Source organism: Bombina bombina, chromosome 12, assembly GCF_027579735.1.
Source record: "Bombina bombina isolate aBomBom1 chromosome 12, aBomBom1.pri, whole genome shotgun sequence".
Lineage (NCBI taxonomy): Eukaryota > Metazoa > Chordata > Amphibia > Anura > Bombinatoridae > Bombina > Bombina bombina.
This window is the reverse complement of record NC_069510.1, coordinates 7,022,311-7,042,126: the sequence shown is the minus strand read 5'-3', so window position 1 is coordinate 7,042,126 and position 19,816 is coordinate 7,022,311.

Sequence of the window (19,816 nt, the reverse complement as noted above, 5' to 3'; positions counted from 1 at the left end):
CACTAGACCCAGGGCAGAACTGCGCACAATCTCTTACCCTATGGAACAGAAGTTGATGTGCCTGAGTGGTGATTATTGTTGGTTGTCTAACAGTGCCCCCTAGGGTTAAGCAGCCTACACTAGACTCAGGGGCAGAACTGTGCGCAATCTCTTACCCTATGGAACAGAAGTTGTTGTGCCTGAGTGGTGATTATTGTAGGTTGTCTAACAGTGCCCCCTAGGGTTAAGCAGCCTACACTAGACTCAGGGGCAGAAGTGCGCACAATCTCTTACCCTATGGAACAGAAGTTGTTGTGCCTGAGTTGTGATTATTGTAGGTTGTCTAACAGTGCCCCCTAGGGTTACACTAGACCCAGGGGCAGAACTGCGCACAATCTCTTACCCTATGGAACAGAAGTTGTTGTGCCTGAGTGGTGATTATTGTAGGTTGTCTAACAGTGCCCCCTAGGGTTAAGCAGCCTACACTAGACTCAGGGGCAGAACTGCGCGCAATCTCTTACCCTATGGAACAGAAGTTGTTGTGCCTGAGTGGTGATTATTGTAGGTTGTCTAACAGTGCCCCCTAGGGTTACACTAGACCCAGGGCAGAACTGCGCACAATCTCTTACCCTATGGAACAGAAGTTGTTGTGCCTGAGTGGTGATTATTGTAGGTTGTCTAACAGTGCCCCTAGGGTTACACTAGACCAAGGGGCAGAACTGCGCACAATCTCTTACCCTATGGAACAGAAGTTGTTGTGCCTGAGTGGTGATTATTGTAGGTTGTCTAACAGTGCCCCCTAGGGTTACACTAGACCCCGGGCAGAACTGAGCACAATCTCTTACCCTATGGAACAGAAGTTGTTGTGCCTGAGTCTTGATTATTGTAGGTTGTCTAACAGTGCCCCCTAGGGTTACACTAGACCCAGGGGCAGAACTGCGCACAATCTCTTACCCTATGGAACAGAAGTTGTTGTGCGTGAGTGGTGATTATTGTAGGTTGTCTAACAGTGCCCCCTAGGGTTACACTAGACCCAGGGGCAGAACTGCGCACAATCTCTTACCCTATGGAACAGAAGTTGTTGTGCCTGAGTGGTGATTATTGTAGGTTGTCTAACAGTGCCCCCTAGGGTTACACTAGACCCAGGGCAGAACTGTGTGCAATCTCTTACCCTATGGAACAGAAGTTGTTGTGCCTGAGTGGTGATTATTGTAGGTTGTCTAACAGTGCCCCCTAGGGTTACACTAGACCCAGGGGCAGAACTGCGCACAATCTCTTACCCTATGGAACAGAAGTTGTTGTGCCTGAGTGGTGATTATTGTAGGTTGTCTAACAGTGCCCCCTAGGGTTACACTAGACCCAGGGCAGAACTGCGCACAATCTCTTACCCTATGGAACAGAAGTTGTTGTGCCTGAGTGGTGATTATTGTAGGTTGTCTAACAGTGCCCCCTAGGGTTACACTAGACCCAGGGGCAGAACTGCGCACAATCCCTTACCCTATGGAACAGAAGTTGTTGTGCCTGAGTGGTGATTATTGTAGGTTGTCTAACAGTGCCCCCTAGGGTTACACTAGACCCAGGGCAGAACTGCGCACAATCTCTTACCCTATGGAACAGAAGTTGTTGTGCCTGAGTGGTGATTATTGTAGGTTGTCTAACAGTGCCCCCTAGGGTTAAGCAGCCTACACTAGACTCAGGGGCAGAACTGTGCGCAATCTCTTACCCTATGGAACAGAAGTTGTTGTGCCTGAGTGGTGATTATTGTAGGTTGTCTAACAGTGCCCCCTAGGGTTACACTAGACCCAGGGGCAGAACTGCGCGCAATCTCTTACCCTATGGGACAGAAGTTGTTGTGCCTGAGTGGTGATTATTGTAGGTTGTCTAACAGTGCCCCCTAGGGTTACACTAGACCCAGGGGCAGAACTGCGCACAATCTCTTACCCTATGGAACAGAAGTTGTTGTGCCTGAGTGGTGATTATTGTAGGTTGTCTAACAGTGCCCCCTAGGGTTACACTAGACCCAGGGGCAGAACTGCGCACAATCTCTTACCCTATGGAACAGAAGTTGTTGTGCCTGAGTGGTGATTATTGTAGGTTGTCTAACAGTGCCCCCTAGGGTTACACTAGACCCAGGGGCAGAACTGCGCACAATCTCTTACCCTATGGAACAGAAGTTGTTGTGCGTGAGTGGTGATTATTGTAGGTTGTCTAACAGTGTCCCCTAGGGTTACACTAGACCCAGGGGCAGAACTGTGCACAATCTCTTACCCTATGGAACAGAAGTTGTTGTGCCTGAGTGGTGATTATTGTAGGTTGTCTAACAGTGCCCCCTAGGGTTACACTAGACCCAGGGGCAGAACTGTGTGCAATCTCTTACCCTATGGAACAGAAGTTGTTGTGCCTGAGTGGTGATTATTGTAGGTTGTCTAACAGTGCCCCCTAGGGTTACACTAGACCCAGGGCAGAACTGCGCACAATCTCTTACCCTATGGAACAGAAGTTGTTGTGCCTGAGTGGTCATTATTGTAGGTTGTCTAACAGTGCCCCCTAGGGTTAAGCAGCCTACACTAGACCCAGGGGCAGAACTGCGCACAATCTCTTACCCTATGGAACAGAAGTTGTTGTGCCTGAGTGGTGATTATTGTAGGTTGTCTAACAGTGCCCCCTAGGGTTACACTAGACCCAGGGGCAGAACTGTGCACAATCTCTTACCCTATGGAACAGAAGTTGTTGTGCCTGAGTGGTGATTGCTGTAGGTTGTCTAACAGTGCCCCCTAGGGTTAAACTAGACCCAGGGGCAGAACTGTGCGCAGTCTCTTACCCTATGGAACAGAAGTTGTTGTGCCTGAGTGGTGATTATTGTAGGTTGTCTAACAGTGCCCCCTAGGGTTACACTAGACCCAGGGGCAGAACTGCGCACAATCTCTTACCCTATGTAACAGAAGTTGTTGTGCCTGAGTGGTGATTATTGTAGGTTGTCTAACAGTGCCCCCTTGGGTTACACTAGACCCCGGGCAGAACTGAGCACAATCTCTTACCCTATGGAACAGAAGTTGTTGTGCCTGAGTGGTGATTATTGTAGGTTGTCTAAAAGTGCCCCCTAGGGTTACACTAGACCCAGGGCAGAACTGCGCACAATCTCTTACCCTATGGAACAGAAGTTGTTGTGCCTGAGTGGTGATTATTGTAGGTTGTCTAACAGTGCCCCCTAGGGTTACACTAGACCCAGGGGCAGAACTGTGCGCAATCTCTTACCCTATGGAACAGAAGTTGTTGTGCCTGAGTGGTGATTATTGTAGGTTGTCTAACAGTGCCCCCTAGGGTTACACTAGACCCAGGGGCAGAACTGCGCACAATCTCTTACCCTATGGAACAGAAGTTGTTGTGCCTGAGTGGTAATTATTGTAGGTTGTCTAACAGTGCCCCCTAGGGTTACACTAGACCCAGGGGCAGAACAGCGCACAATCTCTTACCCTATGGAACAGAAGTTGTTGTGCCTGAGTGGTGATTATTGTAGGTTGTCTAACAATGCCCCCTAGGGTTACACTAGACCCAGGGCAGAACTGCGCACAATCTCTTACCCTATGGAACAGAAGTTGTTGTGCCTGAGTGGTGATTATTGTAGGTTGTCTAACAGTGCCCCCTAGGGTTACACTAGACCCAGGGGCAGAACTGTGTGCAATCTCTTACCCTATGGAACAGAAGTTGTTGTGCCTGAGTGGTGATTATTGTAGGTTGTCTAACAGTGCCCCCTAGGGTTAAGCAGCCTACACTAGACTCAGGGGCAGAACTGCGCACAATCTCTTACCCTATGGAACAGAAGTTGTTGTGCCTGAGTTGTGATTATTGTAGGTTGTCTAACAGTGCCCCCTAGGGTTACACTAGACCCAGGGGCAGAACTGTGCGCAATCTCTTACCCTATGGAACAGAAGTTGTTGTGCCTGAGTGGTGATTATTGTAGGTTGTCTAACAGTGCCCCCTAGGGTTACACTAGACCCAGGGCAGAACTGCGCACAATCCCTTACCCTGTGGAACAGAAGTTGTTGTGCCTGAGTGGTGATTATTGTAGGTTGTCTAACAGTGCCCCCTAGGGTTACACTAGACCCAGGGGCAGAACTGCGCACAATCTCTTACCCAATGGAACAGAAGTTGTTGTGCCTGAGTGGTGATTATTGTAGGTTGTCTAACAGTGCCCCCTAGGGTTAAGCAGCCTACACTAGACTCAGGGGCAGAACTGCGCGCAATCTCTTACCCTATGGAACAGAAGTTGTTGTGCCTGAGTGGTGATTATTGTAGGTTGTCTAACAGTGCCCCCTAGGGTTAAGCAGCCTACACTAGATTCAGGGGCAGAACTGCGCACAATCTCTTACCCTATGGAACAGAAGTTGTTGTGCCTGAGTTGTGATTATTGTAGGTTGTCTAACAGTGCCCCCTAGGGTTACACTAGACCCAGGGAAGAACTGCGCACAATCTCTTACCCTATGGAACAGAAGTTGTTGTGCCTGACTGGTGATTATTGTAGGTTGTCTAACAGTGCCCCCTAGGGTTACACTAGACCCAGGGCAGAACTGCGCACAATCTCTTACCCTATGTAACAGAAGTTGTTGTGCCTGAGTGGTGATTATTGTAGGTTGTCTAACAGTGCCCCCTAGGGTTACACTAGACCCAGGGGCAGAACTGCGCACAATCTCTTACCCTATGGAACAGAAGTTGTTGTGCCTGAGTGGTGATTATTGTAGGTTGTCTAACAGTGCCCCCTACGGTTACACTAGACCCAGGGGCAGAACTGTGCGCAATCTCTTACCCTATGGAACAGAAGTTGTTGTGCCTGAGTGGTGATTATTGTAGGTTGTCTAACAGTGCCCCCTAGGGTTACACTAGACCCAGGGGCAGAACTGCACACAATCTCTTACCCTATGGAACAGAAGTTGTTGTGTCTGAGTGGTGATTATTGTAGGTTGTCTAACAGTGCCCCCTAGGGTTAAGCAGCCTACACTAGACTCAGGGGCAGAACTGTTCGCAATCTCTTACCCTATGAAACAGAAGTTGTTGTGCCTGAGTGGTGATTATTGTAGGTTGTCTAACAGTGCCCCCTAGGGTTACACTAGACCCAGGGCAGAACTGCGCACAATCTCTTACCCTATGGAACAGAAGTTGTTGTGCCTGAGTGGTGATTATTGTAGGTTGTCTAACAGTGCCCCCTAGGGTTACACTAGACCCAGGGGCAGAACTGCGCACAATCTCTTACCCTATGGAACAGAAGTTGTTGTGCGTGAGTGGTGATTATTGTAGGTTGTCTAACAGTGCCCCCTAGGGTTACACTAGACCCAGGGGCAGAACTGTGCACAATCTCTTACCCTATGGAACAGAAGTTGTTGTGCCTGAGTGGTGATTATTGTAGGTTGTCTAACAGTGCCCCCTAGGGTTAAGCAGCCTACACTAGACTCAGGGGCAGAACTGTGCGCAATCTCTTACCCTATGGAACAGAAGTTGTTGTGCCTGAGTGGTGATTATTGTAGGTTGTCTAACAGTGCCCCCTAGGGTTAAGCAGCCTACACTAGACTCAGGGGCAGAACTGCGCGCAATCTCTTACCCTATGGAACAGAAGTTGTTGTGCCTGAGTGGTGATTATTGTAGGTTGTTTAACAGTGCCCCCTAGGGTTACACTAGACCCAGGGGCAGAACTGTGCGCAATCTCTTACCCTATGGAACAGAAGTTGTTGTGCCTGAGTGGTGATTATTGTAGGTTGTCTAACAGTGCCCCCTAGGGTTACACTAGACCCAGGGCAGAACAGCGCACAATCTCTTACCCTATGGAACAGAAGTTGTTGTGCCTGAGTGGTGATTATTGTAGGTTGTCTAACAGTGCCCCCTAGGGTTACACTAGACCCAGGGGCAGAACTGTGTGCAATCTCTTACCCTATGGAACAGAAGTTGTTGTGCCTGAGTGGTGATTATTGTAGGTTGTCTAACAGTGCCCCCTAGGGTTACACTAGACCCAGGGGCAGAACTGCGCACAATCTCTTACCCTATGGAACAGAAGTTGTTGTGCCTGAGTGGTGATTATTGTAGGTTGTCTAACAGTGCCCCCTAGGGTTACACTAGACCCAGGGGCAGAACTGTGTGCAATCTCTTACCCTATGGAACAGAAGTTGTTGTGCCTGAGTGGTGATTATTGTAGGTTGTCTAACAATGCCCCCTAGGGTTACACTAGACCCAGGGGCAGAACTGCGTGCAATCTCTTACCCTATGGAACAGAAGTTGTTGTGCCTGAGTGGTGATTATTGTAGGTTGTCTAACAGTGCCCCCTAGGGTTACACTAGACCCAGGGGCAGAACTGCGCACAATCTCTTACCCTATCGAACAGAAGTTGTTGTGCCTGAGTGGTGATTATTGTAGGTTGTCTAACAGTGCCCCCTAGGGTTACACTAGACCCAGGGGCAGAACTGCGCACAATCTCTTACCCCATGGAACAGAAGTTGTTGTGCCTGAGTGTTGATTATTGTAGGTTGTCTAACAGTGCCCCCTAGGGTTAAGCAGCCTACACTAGACCCAGGGGCAGAACTGTGCGCAATCTCTTACCCTATGGAACAGAAGTTGTTGTGCCTGAGTGGTGATTATTGTAGGTTGTCTAACAATGCCCCCTAGGGTTACACTAGACCCAGGGGCAGAACTGCGTGCAATCTCTTACCCTATGGAACAGAAGTTGTTGTGCCTGAGTGGTGATTATTGTAGGTTGTCTAACAGTGCCCCCTAGGGTTACACTAGACCCAGGGGCAGAACTGCGCACAATCTCTTACCCTATCGAACAGAAGTTGTTGTGCCTGAGTGGTGATTATTGTAGGTTGTCTAACAGTGCCCCCTAGGGTTACACTAGACCCAGGGGCAGAACTGCGCACAATCTCTTACCCCATGGAACAGAAGTTGTTGTGCCTGAGTGTTGATTATTGTAGGTTGTCTAACAGTGCCCCCTAGGGTTAAGCAGCCTACACTAGACCCAGGGGCAGAACTGCGCTTAATCTCTTACCCTATGGAACAGAAGTTGTTGTGCCTGAGTGGTGATTATTGTAGGTTGTCTAACAGTGCCCCCTAGGGTTACACTAGACCCAGGGGCAGAACTGCGCACAATCTCTTACCCTATGGAACAGAAGTTGTTGTGCCTGAGTGGTGATTATTGTAGGTTGTCTAACAGTGCCCCCTAGGGTTACACTAGACCCAGGGGCAGAACTGCGCACAATCTCTTACCCTATGGAACAGAAGTTGTTGTGCCTGAGTGGTGATTATTGTAGGTTGTCTAACAGTGCCCCCTAGGGTTAAGCAGCCTACACTAGACCCAGGGGCAGAACTGCGCACAATCTCTTACCCTATGGAACAGAAGTTGTTGTGCCTGAGTGGTGATTATTGTAGGTTGTCTAACAGTGCCCCCTAGGGTTACACTAGACCCAGGGCAGAACAGCGCACAATCTCTTACCCTATGGAACAGAAGTTGTTGTGCCTGAGTGGTGATTATTGTAGGTTGTCTAACAGTGCCCCCTAGGGTTACACTAGACCCAGGGGCAGAACTGCGCGCAATCTCTTACCCTATGGAATTGTCAGTATTCGTATGTTTACTTATCAAAGCTGCTTCATTCTCTTTAGATCCTATTTTGAAGGAGCAGTAGTGCACTTTTGGGAGCTAGCTGAACACATCTAGTAGGCCAATGACTAGAGTCCTGTATGTGCAGCCACCAATCAACAGCTAGCGCCCAGTAATGCACTTCTGCTTCTACCTACATTGATATGCTTTTCAACAAAGGATACCATAATGATAAAGCAAATTAGATAATAGAATTAATTTGGGAAGCTGTTTATAATTGTTTGTTCTGAATCATAAAAGTAAAATTTTGACTTTACTGTCCCTTGAATCAGACAAATGGTTTATACAATAAAACCTGTGTGCACAATGTCTGATGCATAGTTAGGAATAGTTTAGCAATTAAACAGAACTCTTGTGTTTCAGCATCACAATTACTACCAGCTCTAGAGTACCACAAAGGGTTAAATAAAGGTTATGTCTGCCAGGCATTGGCTTGGCATATGGCAGCGCTTATCTCTTCTTTTGTTCTCGTTCACTTGTAAGTGCCAGTTATTGTTCTGTATTCCCAGTAGGAAACTTCATGTGCGCGTGATATGCATAACTATATAAACATACGTGTATGTGACATGGTTGTTACAATCATTTACTATGTCACCCCAATGTGTTATAAGCACTGTTATTTAAATTTAAAGGGACTGTATACACTGATTTCATATAACTGCATGTAATAGACACTACTATAAAGAATAATATGCACAGATACTGATATAAAAATCCAGTATAAAACCTTTTAAAGACTTACTTAGAAGCTCCCAGTTTAGCACTGTTGAAAAGGTTATCTGATACACCCACTGATAGGGGCTGGGTGCAGATACTACCCCCCTCCACCACCACCACCTTCCCTGCATATGAAAACACAGATTAGACCAACAGGAGCCAGCAGGAGTCTGTAGACATCAGTATACATCTGACACTTTGGGGCTTGGCTAGGAGTCTGAAAACCAGCACAATGTTATTAAAAAATAAGCAAAACTATACATTGTTACACAAACACTCCCAGGTGAGCTATATAACTAGATCATCTACAAAACATTTATGCAAAGAAAAATCTAGTGTGCAATGTCCCTTTAAGCCATACAAATTAGTAATATAACCAGAAAATCTGTTTTCTATTATATGTGGACACATGATAAGAAAAGAAACCTGTTTTTGTCATAATTTTACATGGTTTTTCCTGGATGGTTCAACATACACAAATCAAAATACAAGAAATGATTTTATGCAGGACAGGGAATAAAATACTTTAGCATATGAGTTTCATATCCTTGCACTAACAACCAGCAAACATTATCAAGAGATCAAAACAGATGAATTAGAAATGTCCTAAATTCCTATAAAAAGCTGCAGGAAAAGTTCTTTCTGATGCTGTTAAATATAGATGTTTAATCTATGCAAAGTATTAATGGTGATTGCATGCTACAAAAACATTCACTAATAGATTATTAATGGATTCAATTGTTTTCTAACGTTAGCACCTAAAATGCCATTGCAAAATGTCATTCAAAGCACTTTGATATGTTTTCTAGACTGGTCCAATATCCTCTGAGATCACTGAGGGGTCTGCTGCAATGCTCAGAGAGAGACAATGACATATTTACATTTATCTCACAGTCCCACCTCCTCCCTATGCCATGCATTTTATAGACTGAAACAATGTCCACTACTCCAGGCAGCGTTACCAAAAACATAAAATAAATAAGTTTCTATTGATTGTGAATATTATTGGTTACAGTAAATATACAAATGTATAGTCAGGTGTAAACAAATACTGGCAGCTGCTTTGTTTTATAGTAATGATACAGTTGCCAACCAGCACTACACATAATGTTATTTTATATCAAGCAGGCATTGGATTGATAAAACATCTGCACATCTCATTGTACAATAGGGCTCTTGTGTAACAATGAGATTTAATGATGCTTTGTACTTGCAGCCCAGGAAGTTAATTTAAAGAGCAATCATGAACTCAAATAATGTTATGTACAATAGTGAGCTAATTAGTTCCGACAAGTGCAGCACTGGTCATTAAAAAATCAAATCTGATCTTAGTTAACTCCTTAGAGACACAACTAGTGTTAAAATTATCTTTTTTTGCTAGCTCTGGACAAGCCTAAAATTCAGGTATTGATTTCTATGTCAGACATTTAGGGGCCCATTTATCAGACTCCGTATGGAGCTTGAAGGGCCGTGTTCCTGGCGAGCCTTCAGACTCGCCAAAAAAAAACAGTTAGGAAGCAGCGGCCTCTGAGGAGGCGGACAGAGATCGCGTGAAATCAACCCGATCGAATACAAGAGCTGCTGGTGCAATGCTGAATACGGAGAGCGCATTGCTCTCCGCATTCAGTGATGTCTGCCGGACATGATCCGCTGATTGGATCATGTCGGACAGACATTTCATAAATAGGCCCCATAGAGATTATTCTGTTTGCCCAGAGGTAATGAGGTATAATCTACTTCTACACACTAAAGTGACATTATTGTGACATTAAAGGGACAGTATACACTCATTTTCATATAACTGCATGTAATAGACACTACTATAAAGGGACAGTAAACAATCATTTTCATATAACTGCATGTAATAGACACTACTATAAAGGGACAGTATACACTAATTTTCATATAACTGCATGTAATAGACACTACTATAAAGGGACAGTATACACTCATTTTCATATAACTGCATGTAATAGACACTACTATAAAGAATAAGATGCACAGATACTGATATAAAAATCCAGTATAAAACTGTTTAAAAACTTACTTAGAAGCTCTCAGTTTAGCTCTGTTGAAAAGGTAGTTGGAAAGCCCACTGCAAGTGTGAAATAAGACACTCCCCCCCCCCCCTTCTTTTGCATATAAAAAGACCCTTTACACAAACATAAGCAAGCTGGAGAAGGTAGCTGACGGTATTCTCAAAAATATTGGGGCTTGGTTAGGAGTCTGAAAATCAGAGCAATGTTATTTAAAAATAAGCAAAATTATACATTTAAAAAAAACAAAAAACTTTGTGGGCTTTATAAATAGATCATCTACAAAACATTTATGCAAAGAAAAAATGAGTGCATAATGGCCCTTTAATATTAGATTAAGGGGCCGATTTATTAAATGATCATGTCCGCCCAACATCACTTAAACCCTTTCTAATTTTATATCCATATTGCAAAAAATGGTAACAGACTTTTATTTCTGTTTTTAACAAAGTGATTACAATCCAACACAGCCAACATTGATAACTGGCATGTTTGCTCTCTCGTTTTCTGTAATAGGTTCCAGAGCGAATGTTAATGAATACCAACCCACAAACATTGCAACTGATACATGAAAAATAATTATAACTGCACAATAAAAGTTCAAATCCAACATGGCAAATGTGTACCCCTTCCACATTACATCACATCCCTATTGTCTTCACCACCAATCACCAACCTCACCCAAATTACTGAAAGGCAACATTGTTGCACACTATAAAAACAATATGCACAGCCTCCATTTTAGATACAGATCAATGACAAGAGAGAGAGAAGGCCTGATGCGTCAGGGACTATTCCCAAAATGGGAATTATAAGATGTTATAGAATAGTAAGAGATCTTGAGATAAACATTATAGTAACATAGTAGATAAGGTTGAAAAAAGACCGAAGTCCATCGAGTTTAACCTATACAAATCTAAAATACATATATACACATATATATATAGTTAAGCTTAAATAACACCACTAAAAGGTGACCTATTAAATACTAGCAATCATATCCATGAATTTTGTTTATATAAAGAAATGTATCCAGACTATTTTTAAATGTATCTAGGGTATTTGCATTCACTACCTCCTTTGGTAATGAGTTCCACAATTTTATTACTCTTACAGTGAAAAAACGTTTCCGTTGCAGGAGATTAAATTTCCTTTCCTCCAACCTTAAATTGTGACCTCTTGTCAGAAATAATTTTCTTGGAATAAACAGAGCTTCTGCCATCTCTATATATGGGCCTTGAATATATTTATATAAAGTAATCATGTCACCTCTCAAGTACGTTTTTTCTAAAGAAAACATACCCAGTTTGGCTAGCCTCTCCTCATAGGTTAAATTCTCCAATCCCCTTATTAGCTTTGGGGCCCTTCTCTGAACTTTTTCTAGTTCTGCAATATCTTTTTTTTGTGACCGGTCTCCAGAACTGCACTCCATACTCAATGTGAGGTCTTACCAGGGATTTATATAGTGACAGAATTGTACTTTCCTCCCTTGAATCAATGCCTCTTTTAATACATGCTAGTATCTTATTAGCCTTAGAAGCCGCTGCCCTGCATTGTGCACCCATCTTTAGCTTGTTATTTATTACTACTCCCAAATCCCTTTCCACCTCTGTTTGGCTAAGTCTTGTCCCATTTAAAAAATATGTTGTCTGTTTATTTTTACTTCCAAAATGTAGAACCTTGCATTTTCCCGTATTAAATCTAATTTTCCATTTACTTGCCCATACTTCTAATTTTTGCAGATCCTTTTGTAACGACAGTTCATCCTGCTCTAACCTAATGACCTTACCTTAATTTAGTATCATCTGCAAAAATAGAGATGTCGCTATTTAATCCTTGCTCCAAGTCATTTTTAAAAATATAAAAAAAAATATTAAAAAAAAGAACAGGGCCCAGTACTGATCCCTGGGGGACTCCACTGATTACCTTTGTCCAATCTGATCAATATGATCCGTTTGCTACTACACGTTGCTCCCTATCTTTTATCCAGTTATTTATCCATGAGCTAACATTTTCAGCTATTCCCAGTCCCTTAATTTTGTGCATTAATCTCTCATGTGGCACTATATTTAAATGCCCTATGTTTTTCCCTAATTTCTCTTAACACATTTTTATTTAGCCACATTGGCTTTGATTTTTTTTTAAAAAAACATATGGTATTTGTTGATATGTATATTTATTTAACAAAGTTTTAAATATTATTCATTTATCCTCTGTATTTTTATTAGAGAATACATTGTCCCAATTTATATTATTCAATGATTTCCTTAAATCATTGAATTTTGCTTTCTTAAGATTAAAAGTCTAGCGGCTAGATTACGAGTTGTGTGTTAGGCTGAAAAAACAGCGTTAACAGGTCCTAACGCTGCTTTTTCCCTACCGCTGCTATTACAAGTCTTGCAGGTTTAGGGGCAGCGCACACTTCTTTGGCCTTACTGCAAAACGACTTACGTAAACTTTGTAAAGTCTTTTTTCTATGGGACTTCCATAGCGCTGATATTATGAGTCTGTCCTGGGAGGCCAAAAAGTGAGCGGTACACCCTCTACCTCCAAGATCCCTAACGCATTTAAAAGTCAGTAGTTAAGATTTATGGTACAACGCCGTAACATAAAACTCATAACTAAAGTGCTAAAAAGTACACTAACACCCATAAACTACCTATTAACCCCTAAACCGAGGCCCTCCCGCATCGCAAACACTAAAATAAAATTATTAACCCCTAATCTGCCGCTCTGGAGATCGCCGCCACTATAATAAACATATTAACCCCTAAACCGCCGCACTCCCGCCTCGCAAACACTAGTTAAATATTATTAACCCCTAATCTGCCATCCCTAACATCGCTGCCACCTACCTACATTTATTAACCCCCAATAAGCCGCCCCCAACGTCACCGCCACTATACTAAATGTATTAACCCCTAAACCTGTCTAACCCTAACCCTAACACACCCTAACTTAAATATAATTACAATAAATCTTAATAAAAATTAATATTATTACCTAAATTATTCCTATTTAAAACTTAATACTTACCTATAAAATAAACCCTAAGCTAGCTACAATATAACTAATAGTTACATTGTAGCTATCTTAGGGTTTATTTTTATTTTACAGGCAAGTTTGTATTTATTTGAACTAGGTACAATAGTTATTAAATAGTTATTAAATATTTAATAACTACCTAGCTAAAATAAATACAAATGTACCTGTAAAATAAAACCTAACCTAAGTTACAATAACACCTAACCTAACCCTACAATTAAATAAATTAACTAAATTAAAAACAATTAAATAAATTAAATTAGCTAAAGTACAAAAAAAAAAAAACAATGGCATTTGGATGGGCAATGCCCTTAAAAGGGCAGTTAGCTCTTTTGCAGCCCAAACCCTAATCTAAAAAATAAAACCCACCAATACACCCTTAAAAAAAACTAACACTAACACCCTGAAGATCGACTTACTGTTCTGAAGACCGGACATCCATCCTCAAGGAAGTGGCAGAAGTCTTCATCCAACCGGGCCGAAGTCCTCAACGAAGCCGGGAGAAGTCTTCATGCAAGCCGGGTGAAGTGGTCCTCCAGACGGGCAGAAGTCTTCATCCAGATGGCATCTTCTATCTTCATCCATCCGACGCGGAGCGGCTCCATCTTCAAGACATCCGACGCGGAGCATCCTCTTCATCCGGAGTCTTCTTACTGAATGACGGTTCCTTTAAGTGACGTCATCCAAGATGGCGTCCCTTAGATTCCGATTGGCTGATAGAATTCTATCAGCCAATTGGAATTAAGGTAAAAAAAATCCTATTGGCTGATGCAATCAGCCAATAGGATTGAAGTTCAATCCTAGCTCAATCCTATTGGCTGATTTGATTGTTTGTATTTTTTTTTAAAAGGTAATAGAGCTGATTACTTTGGGGCAATGCCCCGCAAAAGGCCCTTTTAAGGGCTATTGATAGTTTAGTTTAGGTTAGGGGTTTTTTTTATTTTGGGGGGGGCTTTTTTATTTTGATAGGGCTATTAAATTAGGTGAAATTAGTTTAAATATCTTGTAATTTGTTTATTATTTTCTGTAATTTAGTGGGGGGGGTTGTACTTTAGCTAATTTAATTTAATTTATTTAATTGTTTTTAATTTAGTTAATTTATTTAATTGTAGGGTTAGGTGTTATTGTAACTTAGGTTAGGTTTTATTTTACAGGTACATTTGTATTTATTTTAGCTAGGTAGTTAGTAAATAGTTAATTACTATTTACTATACTAACTAGTCTACCTAGTTAAAATAAATACAAACTTGCCTGTAAAATAAAATTAAACCCTAAGCTAGATACAATGTAACTATTAGTTATATTGTAGCTATCTTAGGGTTTATTTTACAGGTAAGTATTTAGTTTTAAATAGGAATAATTTAGGTAATAATATTAATTTTTATTTAGATTTATTGTAATTATATTTAAGTTAGGGGGTGTTAGGGTTAGGGTTAGATACATTTAGTATAGTGGCAGCGACATTGGGGTAACAGATTAGGGGTTAATAAATGTAGGTAGGTGATGACGATGTTAGGGGCGGCAGATTAGGGGTTAATAATATTTAACTAATGTTTGCGAGGCGGGAGTGCGGCAGTTTAGGGGTTAATATGTTTATTATAGTGGTGGCGACGTTGGGGGCAGCAGATTAGGGGTTAATATGTGTAGGTAGGTTGCGGCGACATTGGGGGCGGCAGATTAGGGGTTAATAAATATAATGTAGGTGTTGGCGATGTTGGGGGCAGCAGATTAGGGGTTAATACATATAATGTAGGTGGCGGCGGTGTCCGGAGCAGCAGATTGAGGGTTAATAAGTATAATGTAGGTGTCTGCGATGTCGGGGCGGCAGATTAGGGTTTAGTAAGTGTAAGATTAAGGGTGTTTAGACTCAGGGTTCATGTTAGGGTGTTAGGTGTAAACATAAATTTTATTTCCCCATAGGAATCAATGGGGCTGCGTTACTGAGTTTTACGCTGCTTTTTTGCAGGTGTTAGACTTTTTCTCAGCCGGCTCTCCCCGTTGATTCCTATGGGGAGATCGTGCACGAGCACGTACAACCAGCTCACCGCTGACTTAAGCAGCGCTGGTATTGGAGTGCGGTAAGGAGCACAATTTTGCTCAATGCTCGCTTCTTGCCTTTTAATGCCGGGTTTGTAAAAACCCGTAATACCAGCACTGTAGGTAAGGGAGCGTTGAGAAAAAACGGCTCGTTAGCACCGCATAGCTCCTAATGCAAAACTCGTAATCTAGCCATTAGTTAATCCTTAAAGACACTGCATATAAAAAGAAATTTCAAATGTGACCATGTTATGATCACTGTTACCCAAATGTTCTTTGACTCCTATGTTTGATATTATATCTGTATTGTTTGATAGCACTAAATCCAATATAGCTTTACTCCTAGTTGTCTCCTCTATTAATTGTGACAAGAAGTTATCCCTGAGAACATTTAAAAATCTATCCCCCTTAGCTGAATTACTAGTTTCATTGGCCCAGTTTATATCAGGGGGGTTAAAATCTCCCATAATTACAGCATTGTTATTAGCAGCCTTACCTATTTGCATTAATAGTTGAGTTTCATCCAGGTCACTAATGTTGGGAGGCTTGTAGCATGTTCCTAGTAATATTTTTTTTTTAGGGTTTTTCCCACCACTCTTTATTTTCACCCACAGGGTCTCTGCATTGTCACTTATATCAGAAGTATCTTCCCTTATTGTAGGTTTAAGGTTAGGTTTAATATACATGCAAATTCTTCCACCCCTTTTATTATTCCTGTCCCTCCTAAATAAAGTATAACCCTCTAAGTTAACTGCCCAGTCATGTGAATCATCCCACCAAGTTTCAGTTATACTGATAACCTCATAGTCCTCTTCTGCAACTAAGAGCTCCAAATCCCCAATTTTACCTGTCATGCTTCTTGCATTTGTTGTCATACATTTAATTTTCATGGGCTTTCTGCTGCTACTTGGTGTACTTTCCTCTATACTTTCTAATGTGACATTTCTTAAGTCATCCCTTGAGATACTATGGGAGTGACATATTCACAGACTGATCTCTCTGTTCTATTGTGTTCTAACTGACCCTTCCCCCTTTGCCTAGTTTAAAAGATTCTCTAAACGTGCTACCATCCTTTCCCCCAACACACCTGCACCCATGTCATTCAGGTGCAATCCATCCTTACTGTACAAATTGTACCCAAGTGAAAAGTGAGCCCAGTGCTCTAAAAAGTCAAACCCCTCATTTTTACACCATGTTTTTAGCCATGAATTAACAGACCTTAGCTTTTTCTGCCTTACTGAGTTAGCACACGGCACTGGTAATATCTCCGAAAATATTACTTTGGAGGTCCTTGCATTAAGCTTGCTACCTAACTCCCTGAAGTCATTTTTTAGGACTCTCCATCTCCCACTGATTCCTTCATTAGTACCAATATGCACCATAACTGCAGGATCAGACCCACATCCCTCTTACAATCTATCAATATGCTCCACAATATGCCTAACACGAGCCCCTGGAAGACAGCAAACTGTTCTATTTGAAGGGTCTGGATGACAAATTACCCTATCAACCTTCCATATAATAGAGTCTCCTACCACCACCTCTGGCCCTGACTTGTATGCCCCTCTTCCATGACTGAAGGACTGCCCACCATAGTATGCTCCTCTTCCACAACTAAAGGACTGTTCACTATAGTATGCCCCTCTTCCATGACTGAAGGACTGCCCACCATAGTATGTTCCTCTTCCACAGCTAAAGGACTGTTCGCTATACTAGGCAACACAGCCCTCTCTGACACTGCCACCCCTGAACTGATATCCCCATCATCTTCACTTAATCTGGCAAATCTATTGGGGTGTACCAGCTCAGAACTGGCCTGTCTCTTCCGCTTACCTTTACTTTTCCCTCTAACGGTGACCCAGCTACATCCTGGAGTCTCCTCATCTGAATCTTCCCCATTCCCACTGCTAGAACCATTAACAACCAGCTCAGTCCTATCGATTTCCCTTTCAAGTGTCTGAATTTCATGTAGTGTTGCAATTCGTTCCTCCAGATCCCCAATACGAGTTTCTAAAGAGACAATATGCTCACACTTGCCACAAACATATAATCCCAGAAGCGGCTGCTCCAGTGATGCAAACATGTGGCAAGCTGTACACTGAATGAGATCACATGACAAGCTGTACACTGAATGAGATCACATGACAAGCTGTACACTGAATGAGATCACATGGCAAGCTGTACACTGAATGAGATCGCATGACAAGCTGTACACTGAATGAGATCACATGACAAGCTGTACACTGAATGAGATCACATGACAAGCTGTACAATGAATGAGATCACATGACAAGCTGTACACTGAATGAGATCACATGACAAGCTGTACACTGAATGAGATCACATGGCAAGCTGTACACTGAATGAGATCACATGACAAGCTGTACACTGAATGAGATCGCATGACAAGCTGTACACTGAATGAGATCACATGACAAGCTGTACACTGAATGAGATCACATGACAAGCTGTACACTGAATGAGATCACATGGCAAGCTGTACACTGAATGAGATCACATGACAAGCTGTACACTGAATGAGATCACATGGCAAGCTGTACACTGAATGAGATCGCATGACAAGCTGTACACTGAATGAGATCACATGACAAGCTGTACACTGAATGAGATCACATGAAAAGCTGTACAATGAATGAGATCACATGACAAGCTGTACACTGAATGAGATCACATGACAAGCTGTACACTGAATGAGATCACATGACAAGCTGTACACTGAATGAGATTCTCACACATTCTTAATAAAAGGTTTAACTTAAACATATAAATAATTTTAATATTACCCTTGTTTGCCTGACTGCCTTGGTTAGCTAACTGCTATACTTAAACAGATAATCTTACTTTAACAGATAAACAATACAGCAGACCCACTCAGAGCAGGCTCCAAAGAGTTACTGTGCTAAATTTATAGGCTTGCTAGGCCCACACAGGTGAAAATAACCCCACCCCTAAATACCCACACAGGAAACAAAAGAAAAAAATTGGAATGGTAGAAATAAAGTTAATGGGGCCTATCAAGCTGCTGCTCCATAACCCTGTCCGCCTGCTCTGAGCAGGTGGACAGGAATCGCCGCAATTCAACCCGATCGAATACGATCGGGTTGATTGACACCTCCCTGCTGGTGGCTGATTGGCCGCGAGTCAGCAGGCCAATCAATGCTGAATACGGAGAGCGTATTGCTCGCCGCATTCAGCGAAATCTTGCAGACCTGATCCGCACTGTCGGATCAGGTCCGCAAGACCTTTCATTAATAGAGGCCATAGTGTTGCTGTAAGTCACAGAAACATAATGTAGTGTTTTTAATCAAGTGAGACAGCAGAGTTTGTTTAAATAAAAGTTATGTATTGGCCATATTCACCATTTATATTTCAGGTAATTTTTCCTTTTTTGTGATAAGTGCATACTTTTTTATATTTTATATGGCTCAGAAGTTTTGTTAGCTGAGTATTTTTTTGCAAGCAGCACGACTCTGGGCACACCTATTGCTAACGGTTTTCAGACAAGGTAACCCCATGAGATCATGCAATTAACTATATCCACACTGTACATTTTTTAACTGGGTGAGAGAAAGAGTTTGCCAGATATAAAGAGGAGGAAAGCAGGAGAGTGCAAGGGGTTGTAGTGTAGGTATTGGGAGTGAGGGTCAAAAGGGGAGGACAGTGAAGGCAGGGGAGGGGATTGTAAAGTCAGTTAAGCACCCAGCCTCAGCTACCTCACATGTTTGGCATCAGAAGGGGAACCACTCTCACGTCACAGACTGCACTTGATCCTGATCCTCACAGATATGCAGAAAGTGTCTTCATTACAGTAGAGTTGCTCAATGTTTCAATCATATGACAATTCCACCTACTTGCCCATATTTTACTGAATGTTCTCCAGTTCATCAGCATGCACAATACTGCAATTTTATTGTTTTCTTTAGCATCGCCTTCTGTTTCACCAAATCCTACTGCTCTCCTTGTAAAACATTGCCATAAATCATCCATTTCTGGTTCATAATAAAAACAATTCTGATTCACATTTCACAACAAGGGGTAGATGTATCATAGTGCGAGTGCGGATCATGTCCGCTGCACATCGATAAATGCTGACAGCATTTATCATTGCACAAGCAGTTCTTGTGAACTGCTGGTGCAATAGCTCCCCCTGCAGATTTGCGGCCCTCCCTTACCCTCACCTCATCTTTATATACTATGCTAGCTCTCTCTATCTGCTCCAGAACTACACTTGGATATAACCACCTCCTACTCCTAACTTTAGGACCTAAAAGCTATACATGTAATATCCTTGTCTGATCTTGATGTACAATCTCACAGCTGCCCAGGTCATGCCATGCTCATTGGT